The following is a 12,275-nucleotide window of genomic DNA, read 5'->3' on the forward strand; positions in this document are numbered from 1 at the left end:
ACTGGAGCTGAAATTAAAGATCAAAGCAATTTGGGACAAAAAGTCCTAGTGTGTAACTTGCATTTGAGCAGGTGTTCCTCTGATAAGAAGATGCTGTGGGTTTTGACTACCAGAATATAAATCCATCCTAAGCATGAACACACTCAGTTTTAGAAGTCTACAGTGATGGGTGGAAGCCAAGAGAATGTAATTCCCCTTCCTCTTTTTTTTTTCTACCACCTTCAGTCACATTTCCCTTTCCAGTGCAGGGATGAGACTTTTGATTAAAAAGCTCTTTTACCAGAAAATCATAGCAGAGAACAGTGGTTACAATGGAAATTATCCCAGGTTCTCTTTTAGGGTCATATAAAATAGTGTTTGACTCAGGTCAGTGGGTGAAACCTTGCAGGTCAGAAGAATGGCTGTTAGGGAGGGAATGCTGAGCTCTGGGGCCAGAGCTGGAAGTTCCTGGTGGTCTGAGGAAATTGAGCTTACTTAGAACTGTAAGTCTGAAAAGCAGGTGTAGATCAGTCACTCGTTTTTCTTACCTTATTATAATTCCAGAAAGGATAGTGGTGAGGTCAGATCAGAGATTTAACATTATATATGAATTTGTCTAGGATTATGTTATTCCTACAGCTCCATTAAGAAAAAAACCCCACAGATCTGTTTACTAGGCTGTTACAAAGTTTAGAAACTGCAATCCTGGGATACTGGATGAAGCCAGATTGCTCTTTGATTTACAGCATCATCATTCAGTGTGATTGATGTCTGCAACTTGTGTTTACAATGGCAATTAATTTCCATGCACCAAATCACCTCTGCCTCTTCCTTGAACTTAAGATGACTGGTAAAGCAAGACCATACAGTCCTAACTCACTTACAGAAAGAACTTGCTGAAATCTGAATAATATAAACCACTTTTTGGATCTAACTTTCTGTTCAAATCCAGGCCTGGTGTACTTCTATCATTTCTAAGTTATTAAAAAGTGTTTTTCTTTCTCCTGCTTTTCCATATATCATGTGGTTTGGGGCATATATGCAGTGTTTGGATAGGGAATGAGTGGAGTCTTGCATGCTGTTCTCTCTTTGAGCCAAAATACATCGGAGGGGTGTCAGTTTGCAGAAATCAAGGGAATGTGATGGGTATCTGAATGAGGCAGCTATGCCTTTAGCACAGAACAGCAGGATTTGCCAGATTGGAAGTGTCAGTCATGGGTTCCTGGGAGCTGCTTAGGTTGGACCCAGTCTTTGGACTAGCTCATGAGGCAGGAGTAGGTGCCCTTTTTAGTATAGATGCTTAGTCTGACGCTGAGTTTGAGTTATAAAAAGCTCGGGGTAGGGCTGAGTGAAAAGGAAAAGGGGAATAAAGCAGCTGGTGCCGCTGCTGTGCTGTGGGATGGGTTCGCTGGGCTGCTATTGCCACCTGGTGGTGCTGGACAGAACCAAAGCACACCTAACTTTGCTTTCTCGGATGAGTTGCATGGGATTAAGTATCCATTAGATATAGATTAAATTTATTATGGATATGCTTTTATTATAGATAATTCTTTCAATGTCGGGGAAAAAAAATCCGCAGTATTTTATGACTGTCATTTATTTCGGGAATAGATGATGTAAAAAAATACATAATTGAGCCTTTCTTTGGGCATCATCATATTCTGAACTGCCAGACACCAGTAGTTGTGTGGCTGGAAACTCGTGCAATAAGTATGACTGACGAATCCAGAATCTGCCTTTTCTGGTACAAAAATGGAGCAGGAGGTGCCGTGGTGTCCTCCCAGCCTCGGAGTGTCCTCATCAGGGACACGCTGTGACCTGGTGGCATCTGGGTGCAGAGCTAATGAACTTCTCTGAGTTGCTGCAGCAGGGTCCGGTCACTGCATTACCAGGGCAAATTTGATTACCATAAGTGATTAGTGTCTTATCTTGCTGAAATTAGTGGATCATTAACAAATGATGGCTTTTTGCACATAATGTGACTTAATTGTCCTTTCATTACAAAGGGTTTTATTGCAATCCTTTTAGCAGGGGAATACAGATTAAGTTGTAGTTACCAAGAAAAAAAAAAGCAGATCGCTGTTCAGCCCCTCCTGTTCACTAACAAAGCCACATTCTGTAGCTTAATCTGTAGATTCTCTGTCTCTAGAAAGCATATGCATCTGCTGGAGCATTTCAGAGCTTTATAGTGTTTTTCAGAGGAGAATTGGCTTAGGTTATTTGCTAAGCCAATTCTCTTGCAGGCAGCACTTTGGAGCTAAGATCAGCTTTGTCACATATAGAAATTTGATCTGACCTGTGATAGGGATCTGACCTAAAAGTCTCTTTCCCTCTGTTGTAGCTGCCATGAACTGTGCCACAACTCTCTCTGTTTTTGGAGAGAAGATGAAAATCCATTAAAGTCACAAGCTTTTGCTTGGAATTATGGCTGAAAAAAATCTCCATTGTGTTGTCAGGTCTGGAAGTTTTTCCTGGAAGTGTTCAAGGCCAGGTTGGATGGGGCTTTAAGCAACTGGGCCTGGTGGAAGTTGTCACTGTCCTCGGCAGAGGTGTTAGAACTTGATGGTCTTTAAGGTCTCTTCCAATCCAAACCATGATCCTTCTTAATGAATGAAAAATAATTTTAATGGAGGAAAAAATATTTCTGAAGCAGCTACACTGTCCTTATAGCTATCATCTTTGGATTTCCAGTTTATATGGTAGTGTGAGCCAGTTTAACAGGACCTGAAATACAACTAAATGGTGCCCTTGTGTGCAAAGTCCCTTCCCCCATGGATCTCAAGTGCTAATTTCACTTGGCTCTTTCAAGCCACATTCACATTGTATTTTTGACTGCAGGGGAACCATTCTGACTGCAAAGTGTAGTTGTTTTGTGACTTGCTGTTCTGTATTGTTATTAAGGCTTATTAGATTTCTAGGCTTATTAGCAGTAATCATAATTTTGCCTAGAAGCAGTTAAACCAGCAGGAAGCAGAACAATTTTTGTCAGTCACTTGTTAACAATTTCAGTTATTGATATTCCTTGAAATGGAAGCCAGGCCTTATTTCTCATGTGTGATGGTTGGTTTGTTTTTTCTTTCTTTCTGGTTCATATGTGCTTAACCCTCACAGTATTTGGAAAATGAATTGGATCACGGTGGCACAAATGCTGCTTGCAGCAATTCCTGGTTGTAATGTGCAGTGAAAAGGGGTGAAAGGAAATATATTGAATTTCAGGTGTATTTTTTTTTTTCAAAGACTTTGTAATTGAACATTTCTAGTCTTTTCTATGGTTCTGCCAGCACACCAGAAGGTCTTTAAAGATCATTGTTCTTCCCAGTCCTCTGGTGGACACCTTCTTGGTCTCCTTCATCCAAGGTTCTGCTCCCCCTGGAAGCAGCAGGTAAAAGGTGGTGACATGCAGGTGGTTGCTGGAGCTGGTTCAGGATGGCTTTTAGGTGTGTTTTACTGCCCACGTGAGTGTGGGGCCTCTCAGGTAGGCAGTGAGCAGAGTGCAGGCACCCCTGGCACGAGTAAGAGTCCCCCTGGTGCTGTTGGGCTGTGCTCAGAGGATGCTGCAGGTCAGGGGTTTAGCTGAGCTGGCTCTTGGTGACAGGTAAAAGTGGGCTGAAATGAGCTTATTTAAGGACACTTTTGTTGGGCTTGCCCTTTAGATTTAAACCCTCTTAGCATGAGGGAGCAATGTGTGACTGAATGTTTTGGGTGCAGACAAAGCCTGCCAGCCCCAGCTCAGGCAGTCTGAGCTGCCCTGTTCCATTCAGCCAAAGAGGTCCCCCACTTTTTATTGTCCAGGAATGCTCTGTGTCTGTGGCAAAAGGACAATGCATTCCCAAACCATATGAGCAGGACACACAATTTTTGGAAGGCATCTTCAGGCAGATGTCTCTTTTTATGTCACTCTCTTCCCTCCTCTTCTCTTTCCTGTTCTTGGGACTTGGATGAACCAAACCTCCACGTTTCCAAGGCACAGATCAGTGCAATGCTCCTTCTTTTGGGCCAAGTGCTTGGAGAGTAAACCAAGCAGCATTAATAATGTTTATCTGCACAGGAAAACTAATAATAGCTTGTTCTCAGGTTTATTTATTTTTCCTATTCACCCTAGTGAAGGGCTGTAACAGTAGCAGCAGAGTCTTCTATATTTTTTTTCTTGGTCTGTGATTTGAACTCTGTGTAACCAGACTAGAGGTTGGAAACCAATCTTGTTTTCAGAGGCTCCTTGCCTCTGAAAATAACACTGTGCTCATGACTACCACATTTTAGGACATTCAGAGCATAGTTTGACAATATTTTAAAATCTCTAAATAGCTTAAAAGCAGTATTAGAATCTTCTCTTTGGGGCATGGTCTGGCACCGGTGAAAGAATGCTTAATAAAAATGAGAAATATTTAATTTAATCAGGTCTGATTCTTTTATACCTTGCAGCTTATGTAAGTGCTAGTTGCACTAATTGAATATTAAAGTGAAATGCTAAATTATGTGGTCAAACTAAAAGGCAAGGAAGAGTCGGATCCCGTAAATCTTAATTGGATTTTTCTTTTTTTTTTCTTTAGTTATGATATTAAGGTACATTGAGAACAGGCCAGCAATAATTTTTAGTACCGAGATATAAGCTAGACACACAAGCGATAGGAAATGGTGCAAGTAGGGGGAAATGGTATTTTAATGTAACTTTATAACTGAAAACCTATTAACAGTTTCAGTGAATCCCAAAATGCTGATGGTATGCTCTTAGATAGGCATCTTAAATTGAGACTGGTAACTGAGTTATCTTAGTAAATGCTAATTATTTAGTTCAAGTCAGACCGGGCTGTAGGTCATAGTCTAGATTGGGCCAATCTGGGGAGCAGATTAAAGTAACATGCACTTCTTTGCCCCATCACGAAAATATAGTCCAATTCTAAGAGTGATTTGAATGATAGTAAAACTCTTTTTGACATTTATGGGGTGAGGATGTGTTCTGTTCATTAGTGCAATATAAGGTGAACTCAGCAAAATGCTTCTGGTTGTTTACAGTGGGGCATGCTGTAGCTTCTTTTTATTTATTCATATTTTCTGTTTGTCTCATATTTTGAGATACAGAAGAATAACAGTGCCAGTGAGCCGTGGAAGTAATCCTTGATGATGATAATATGTGGGAAAATAATATTAAAGTAAAAATCTATATTCATAGCTCTGTGCTATTTTACTAATCCATCAAAAACACAAACCAAGTTTTGTTAGCAGAATTTTTATGTTTATTTTCAAGCAAGTGATAATGCCTTTAGAATACTAGAAGCATTAATTGGATATCAACTCCAGGGACTAGAAAAGCTTTTCTTAGATAAAACTTGTTTGCAAAACGCCTGTCTTAGGAGGCTCATAATTTGTTTACCCTTTAGTGGAAGCTCTCTCTTTTAAAGTAGCTGAGATTTGGCTGTCTGTATCCAGCATTGTGAATAAGAATTTGCATTTATATTTGATACAGCCTAGAGCAGTCTTTCATGATAAATATCAGCATCTTAACTTATTTTTTGTTTTTACTATTTCTGTTTCTGTCCTCAATTTTAGAGTATAGGGAAAAAGTAGATAAAAAGTAGCTAAGTAATATCTTTAGTTGACTTTTAGACTGCTGCAAACTCTTTTGAGCTTGAATGGATCTTGATATTTTTTTCCCCCTAACTTGACAAGGTTGATGATGTGGCAGAAAGAAAAGTTGAAAGCAAGCAGAAAGGATAATATTTGAAATAATAACTAAAAAAAACCAAAAGGAGGCAAATTTTAGGAAAAAGCAGCAGCTCTGGTGCATGTGCAGTGGTGAGAGCACTGGGCATGGAAGGAAGATGTCAGGATGGCAAATGATCTCTGGGCAGTGCCATGTGTGACAGGAAACACACGAGGGCTCAACTGTGTTTCCAGGGGAAGCCTATGGCACAAGAGGGACTCCTCTCTCCTTGATGAACTGAGAATTGATTGTCTAAAGGGTGGTGATGGACTGAGAGCTGGTGATCTGAAGGATGAATGTGTTGGAAATTTGGTGGAGGAGGAAATGTTTTTGGAAGGTTTTCATTCTTTCTGTGTGTTTCTTTTTACATGTGGTTGTAGGTTAATAAAGTTTTCTCTTCTTTATTTCTAAGTGGGAGCCTGCTTTGCTCTATTCCTGGTCCCCTCTCACAGCAGACACCAGGGAGAGTGTATTTTCATGGGGGCATTCACTGGCCAGCCTCAAACCGTGACACCGGTCAATGGACTTAATAGATTATATATATATTAATTTATTTTTTTTTATGATCTTGAAGAGTAGGGGGAAACATGAAGTATGTTACTTCTTGTCACTTCTGCTGTTATCAAACAGTAGTAGAGCAAGAGAAGTTGTGGCTGCCAAGGGGAGGCTGGCAGAGGAGGTGAGGGGAGAGCAGCTGGAAGGGAGGTACCAAGGAGCAGGAGGAGCCCAGACAATTGGAGACCTTTTTACTCTAAAAGGCTGATCTTTTATCATGCTGGAATACTATGGGAGGGTGCACCACAATGTGCTCCACTACACTTTGAGACTCTCAGTTATTGAACATCTTGTGTGCACATTTCTACCCTGCTTTCATCTTCAGAGTTGGAGAGATTATCAAAGGAGACATGCATTGTACTCTGTCATTAAGGCTCTAATTATTTAATTCCTTGTATCTTTGTTTTGTAATGTCAAATTAGTGCTGCTCTGGCTGCAGCCTGTCATTCCCCCATGACATGCACAATGAGTGTTATTCTATGAAAAATTGAAGAATTGGTGCATTCAACTCAGCAGAATCTGAGTATGCAGAGGAAGAATAATTACTTTTTGCTATGTATGATCATATCAAGTAATTGAGTTTTTCACAAGTGTCCCCTGTATTAAAAACAGCAACAAAAAACCCCAAAAGACAACAAACAAATGTTTCTCAGTTTCTCACTATAGCTTAATTTCTTAGCTCAAGTAGAAGGTTCACTGAGGGTATAGAACTCTCATGGGCACTAAAAATCAATTTTGGTTGGGCTGCTGAATGAAATGTGAATTTATTGAGGAGAGAGAGGAGAGTCTTTTTGGGCATCCAGCTTGGGTACTTGGGCATCCCTAGCAGGGATTTGCCTCTGTTTTCCCGTGTGCATTAATTTATAATGTGTGGGTTTTCAAATGTAGCTCTTGCTGTGCAGCAGCTGCAATGTGCCTTGCTCTGGTTACAAGCCTGCACTAAGAGCTTTTCTTCATCATGTCAGTGGTCACTTTGGGTAAGAGATGAGATCTACCCCAGCTCTGCTGTCCCCAGTGGTGGTGGTCTTTGACCAGCTTGCAGGGTAAGAAGCATCATTTTATCATGGAAATACTAGACTGCATTTCATAACCTGCATCTCCAGCTTGCAGCCTTCAGGGAGCTGATTATGGCTGATGACTGAAGGGGGAATGGTGCATCCCTGAAGTCATCTGTACCTTCAGGGGGGCACTCAGAAGGTGGTTCTGGGGCTGGCAGCAGCTCCCTCCCCTCTCTGGGTTCAGCAGGAACAGCAAGGGGAGCTGTGCAGGGCTGCCCATGGTGAAATCAGCCTCTGACTCAAAGCCATGAGCAAAGCATGGAAGCTTTCAAAGCTGGTGCTCTAATAAACAACCAAAAACTAATGGCATGGCCCTTTTTAATCCATTAGCATTGTTCCATGCCATTGTCAACAGGCTCAAAACAAGCCTGGGCATTGTATTTACTTGTTTAGGAATGAAGATGCAGGTCCAGAAGGCAGTGCTGGAAACCTAAGTGTGAGGAGAACAGCAGCATCCAGAACCTTCTGTGGACACTGGAAATACATCTTTGAAATCAAATTAGTTGGGAAGACCTGATTATGGCACTTACACCAATAATAGGTTAATAAGTGCAGCTTTTACAGGTAAACTGCTCAATGGATTCAACTCTAAATAGATCCATAGGATGGCCTGGGTTGGAAGGGACCATAAAGATCAGATTCTTCCAAGCCCTCAGCCCTGGGCAGGGACACCTCTCACCAGACCAGATTGCTCAGAGCCCCATCCAACCTGGCCTTGGACACTTCCAGGGATGGGGCAGCCACAGCTTCTCTGGGCAACCCCTGCTAGGGTCTCACCACCCTCACAGTAAAGAATTTCTTCCTTAATATCCATTCTAAACCTACTCTGATTTTGAAGTCATTTCCCCATGTCAAAAAGTCTTTTTCCATCTGTCTTCTAGCCTCACTTCAGGTACTGAAGGCCACCCCTAATAAATGCACCCCTAATAAAGTCATCATATATATTTCAGTACTTCTGTATTTGTATGCATAAGTGATTTCATAATACAAATTTCAACTCAAATCTGCCACATAGGCTCTTTGGGTCACAGAATTTTGTGCTCTTGAATTAGCAGCCACTTCATTTAAAAGTGAAGTATAAAGAGTTTGGCAAATGGATCTGGTGGATACCAGTTGTTATCACGTGTTCCAGGTGGCTGATCAAGGCTATGAGTAACAGCTACTTTTTAATTAACTCTTGGTATGTAGTCTTTTGTGGGACAGGTTTCAGAAGTTGTGGGGTGAGAAATCCTTTGTTAGCACTGAGCAGCTCTGTCTACAGACTAATTGAATCACTTTTGTTGTACTATTCTGCAGCTGCTTAAGTAGAATTGCTTAGTTAATTTTAAATTCTTGCTGTTCAGGGTAGTTGGCAAAGACTCAGCAGTAACAGAGCAAATAACATTTTCCTGTCTGTATTTTAGTCTGCTTATTATAATAATATGACTCAAGAATTAATCTCAAATATAGTAAGTCAATCTATTTTTGTTTGATATCAAGACTATTATTTTTTACATATTGGCAAACTGGGGAAGGGCATGTCAGGTCACAGAGCTGGAAGTGTGGGCTGGGATTATGCTCCAATCCAAAGACAACACTGCCCTATGACTTTTGGAGGAGGACCCTTAGGTTTCCTTGGCAAGGATAATCCCTGGATTACTGTCCTTTTCAGACCTTTGGACTGTGGGACCAGGGTGGTTGGAAGTGACGGTTTGAGCGCTTGTGTCCCTCAGGCCGCAGTGAGAATTTACTGCTCTCCATCATCTCAGTGGCCTTGTTAACACTGTCAGCATTGCTTAACCAGTCCATATTCAGTGTACTGGTATTGTTGTTACTTTATTTAGCAGCTTTTTTCCCCAACACATTGTGTTCTGAATCAAGAATTTTTTTTTTTTTTAAGTTCCCCAGACCTGGTTTAGGGTCAATTTGGCAGAAAACCTCCAAAAGGGTCCCCCCAGAAAGCCAACCCACATAGCTCCTCTCCCCAACCGGTTTGGGAAAAATTTCCTGGGAGAGAAGTGGAAAAAGCCTGTTTATTTAAGAGGCAAAGCACTCCCCAGCACAGAAAATGAACAATACCAGATGACAGAGCTCATTGGCCGCTCTGAAGAGATGACAAATGCAGAAAGTCTCTCCTGTGGGTGCTCGCTGTGTTATCAACCCCTCTGGCACTGGGAGAGGCTGCTGCCCAGAGCAGGCCCCACAAAGTGCAAGCTCTGGGTGCTCCCCAGCTCCCAGACCAGAGCAGGTTTGAACAGGCCCAAGAAAAGGGAAAGAAAAAAAGACAGTCCAGGGAAAACTCTGCCTCAGCCAGCTGAACCAGCTAAAGGCAAAGGAGGGCTCTGTTCTGCTCCATCAGTGCCCAGCCAACACAGGGCAGTGCAGAATGTAGAGGAGTGAGTGCAGCCTCTGATAACAAACTCTGTGCTGCTTCTCCTCCCCACCTTTGCTCTCAGAACCAGTCTTGAAGGCAGAGAATGTAATATCCAGCATTAACAGAACACACAGCTGGGGATACGAGCATGATAAAGTCACCCTAGGACACCCAGCAATTTCTTGGTGCACTGGTGAGCTGTTGAGTACCAGCAGACTGGGATTTAGGATAGAGCACAGGAATGTTTCCATTACTTGTATATTCCTTGAATCCTTGACAGCTGCTGTATGTTACATTGGGTTTTTGGCAGGAGTCAGGTGGTAGTAAAGAATCGAGGTCAGCCGGAACAGATCTGTGGCTGACTGATACACTTTAATCGGCAACTTAGAAATAACCTTTGATGATAAATAAGACAGCAATAAATGTGATAATTCACTCTGATTTCCTCCATAAAACAGTCCACATGACTTCTGCTGACTTGCTTTCATTTTTTTTTAATTAGTTCATGTTATGATATAATGTTTGCCCTTTCTCTTCTCTGACAAATGAAAAGGAGCTGTTTGGATCTTGTGATCTGCATTTTTCAGTCCTTAAGTCATTCTCACGGCTTCTCTCTGAAGCCTCTCCAAAGGTTCAACCTGTTGAACTGTTTTACACAACCAGCAGGTGATAAAGCCTGTTCTTGTTTGATAACCCTCTGTTCTTATGTGCAAGTATTGCATCACCCCTACACCAGAGCACAAACCCATCATCCTGGTGGCACATCACGGCTCTGATGCTCTCTCCAGGTGCACTGAACTCATGGAGAGTCATTTGCTCCGTGACATTCTTAGGTTCTCCTCCTTCCAAGATTGCATTTGCTGTGTTAACACCTTTTCATGGTTCTAGCCATTATAGAGCTTCTCTTGCTTTGAGCTTCCTCTTCTTTTTACCATGTACTTCTTCCATTGCTGATGTGCCAACAACAAATTTTGTAGCCCCTTCTAGGGCTTGCTCTGAAAAGTAGGGCTGAAAATTATTCCTGTGAAACACAGTCAAGCTGCTTATTTCTGTAAGGATAATCTCTCACATACATTTTTAAACTTGTTAACTCCTTTTCAGTCCACCAGATGTTTGCTGGGTTGATTTGTTATTATTCTGGTTTTCACCATGCCAGGTGAAAATGAGGCAAGAGCCTCCTCACAGAATCACATCTGTGATATCACTTTCGTAAGCTCCTGTGAACTCAGCAGAAAATACCAGTTTAACAAGACATGTTTTCCAGAGAAAGGATGCTCATTTGCCAGTAATAATACTGTCTGTTTCAGCTGTTGATTAATTGAGTTTCTGTCTCTTTTTGTACTTCTGTCTGGGACTGGTGGGAGGTTCTGACTATCAAGGCCATCTCATTCTCTTTGACATGGTACCCAGCACCAGCTGTGGCTGTGTCCTCCAGAACCTCCCAACAACTGCTGAAAATCAAGAGTAACCATGTGGGCAGCTCCTTCATTGGGTCCTCTAATGGTGCTACTCACTGCAAGGCATCTCTTCTGCTGGTTTAGAAAATGTTGAATTCAGAGGCTCCTGCTCAACGCCATTTTGAGGGCTTTTTTGGAATGAAAATGGTTGAGCATCTGTTATGATTCCATGAGCTAGGCTCCTGTTCTCTCCCACGTCATGCTTAGCAAAATACTGTTATTGACAGCTTCAAGATTGCTAGGATGCTTTCAAGATTATAATTTGTAGATATTTCCATTCTATAATGCATGAAAGGAAGAAGGAAGACATATGTTATATAATAAAAAACAAATAAAACCCCAGCTTTCAGTGAACAGAAGATTGTAGTCTTTTTGACCAAAATGAATTTAAATGCAGTAATAAAACTCCTTAATATGCTTTCTTTTCCAGATTAAAAAAACCCCCAAAAAACAACAAAACAAACAAAAAAAAATCAAACAAAAAACCAGCAAAATGTGTTTAAAAAGCAAAAGTAATGGGTAAGTACAGGAGTGTGGCTTTGTTTAATGACAGCAGAGCAAGTTGTTAGCACACATATTTTTCATAGGCAAACAATGAATTATTACTGAGCGGATTTCCCCAAGCTTTCTTTATAGTAAACCTTGCACGGACAAGGACTGTGTGCACTGAGTTCATTCACAATGCCTCCAACACCTGTTTCCTCCTGTTTTTCCAGCAGTTTTATTTGGAAAGTGTTGGAATCTGGAATCACGTCTCATTAGAGCACGGGGTTTGCTGGGGACACGTGTTTCTGTGTCATTGAAGGCTTGCTGCTGAATAACAAGTGTATTGTTCAGCACTTTAATAGGGAAGTTTAGATGGCCATTAGGGCTGTAAAAAATGTCCTTTCCTGAAGGTTCAACTTAATATTGACCCCATGTCATCATGTATGTGTTGCTGAAGATCATAATAAAGGCTTAGAGAGCTTGAATGCGTTATGGTTTTAAAGGATTCAAATATAAGCAAATATTTGGTCCTTGTTCTCTTTTGAAATTGGGCATTGTATGGGAAAGGCATCTCCTGAATCCATCAGCAAAGCCGGGCACTGCAAGTGGGGAGGAACTCCTGCCGTGATTCTGCCAGGGGGCAAGAGGTCATGCATGGATTTTACCAGCTTCAGTCCTGACCTTAT

The 12,275-nt window shown here is 41.5% G+C and overlaps 1 protein-coding gene across 5 annotated transcripts in view; it reads left to right on the forward strand.

Moving 5' to 3' along the window:
* Positions 1-12,275, forward strand: part of NAV2 (neuron navigator 2) — a 386,104-nt gene that overhangs the window by 190,936 nt on the left and 182,893 nt on the right. The gene's annotated exons all lie outside the window — the stretch shown is intronic.

Source organism: Agelaius phoeniceus, chromosome 6 (assembly GCF_051311805.1).
Source record: "Agelaius phoeniceus isolate bAgePho1 chromosome 6, bAgePho1.hap1, whole genome shotgun sequence".
Classification (NCBI taxonomy): domain Eukaryota; kingdom Metazoa; phylum Chordata; class Aves; order Passeriformes; family Icteridae; genus Agelaius; species Agelaius phoeniceus.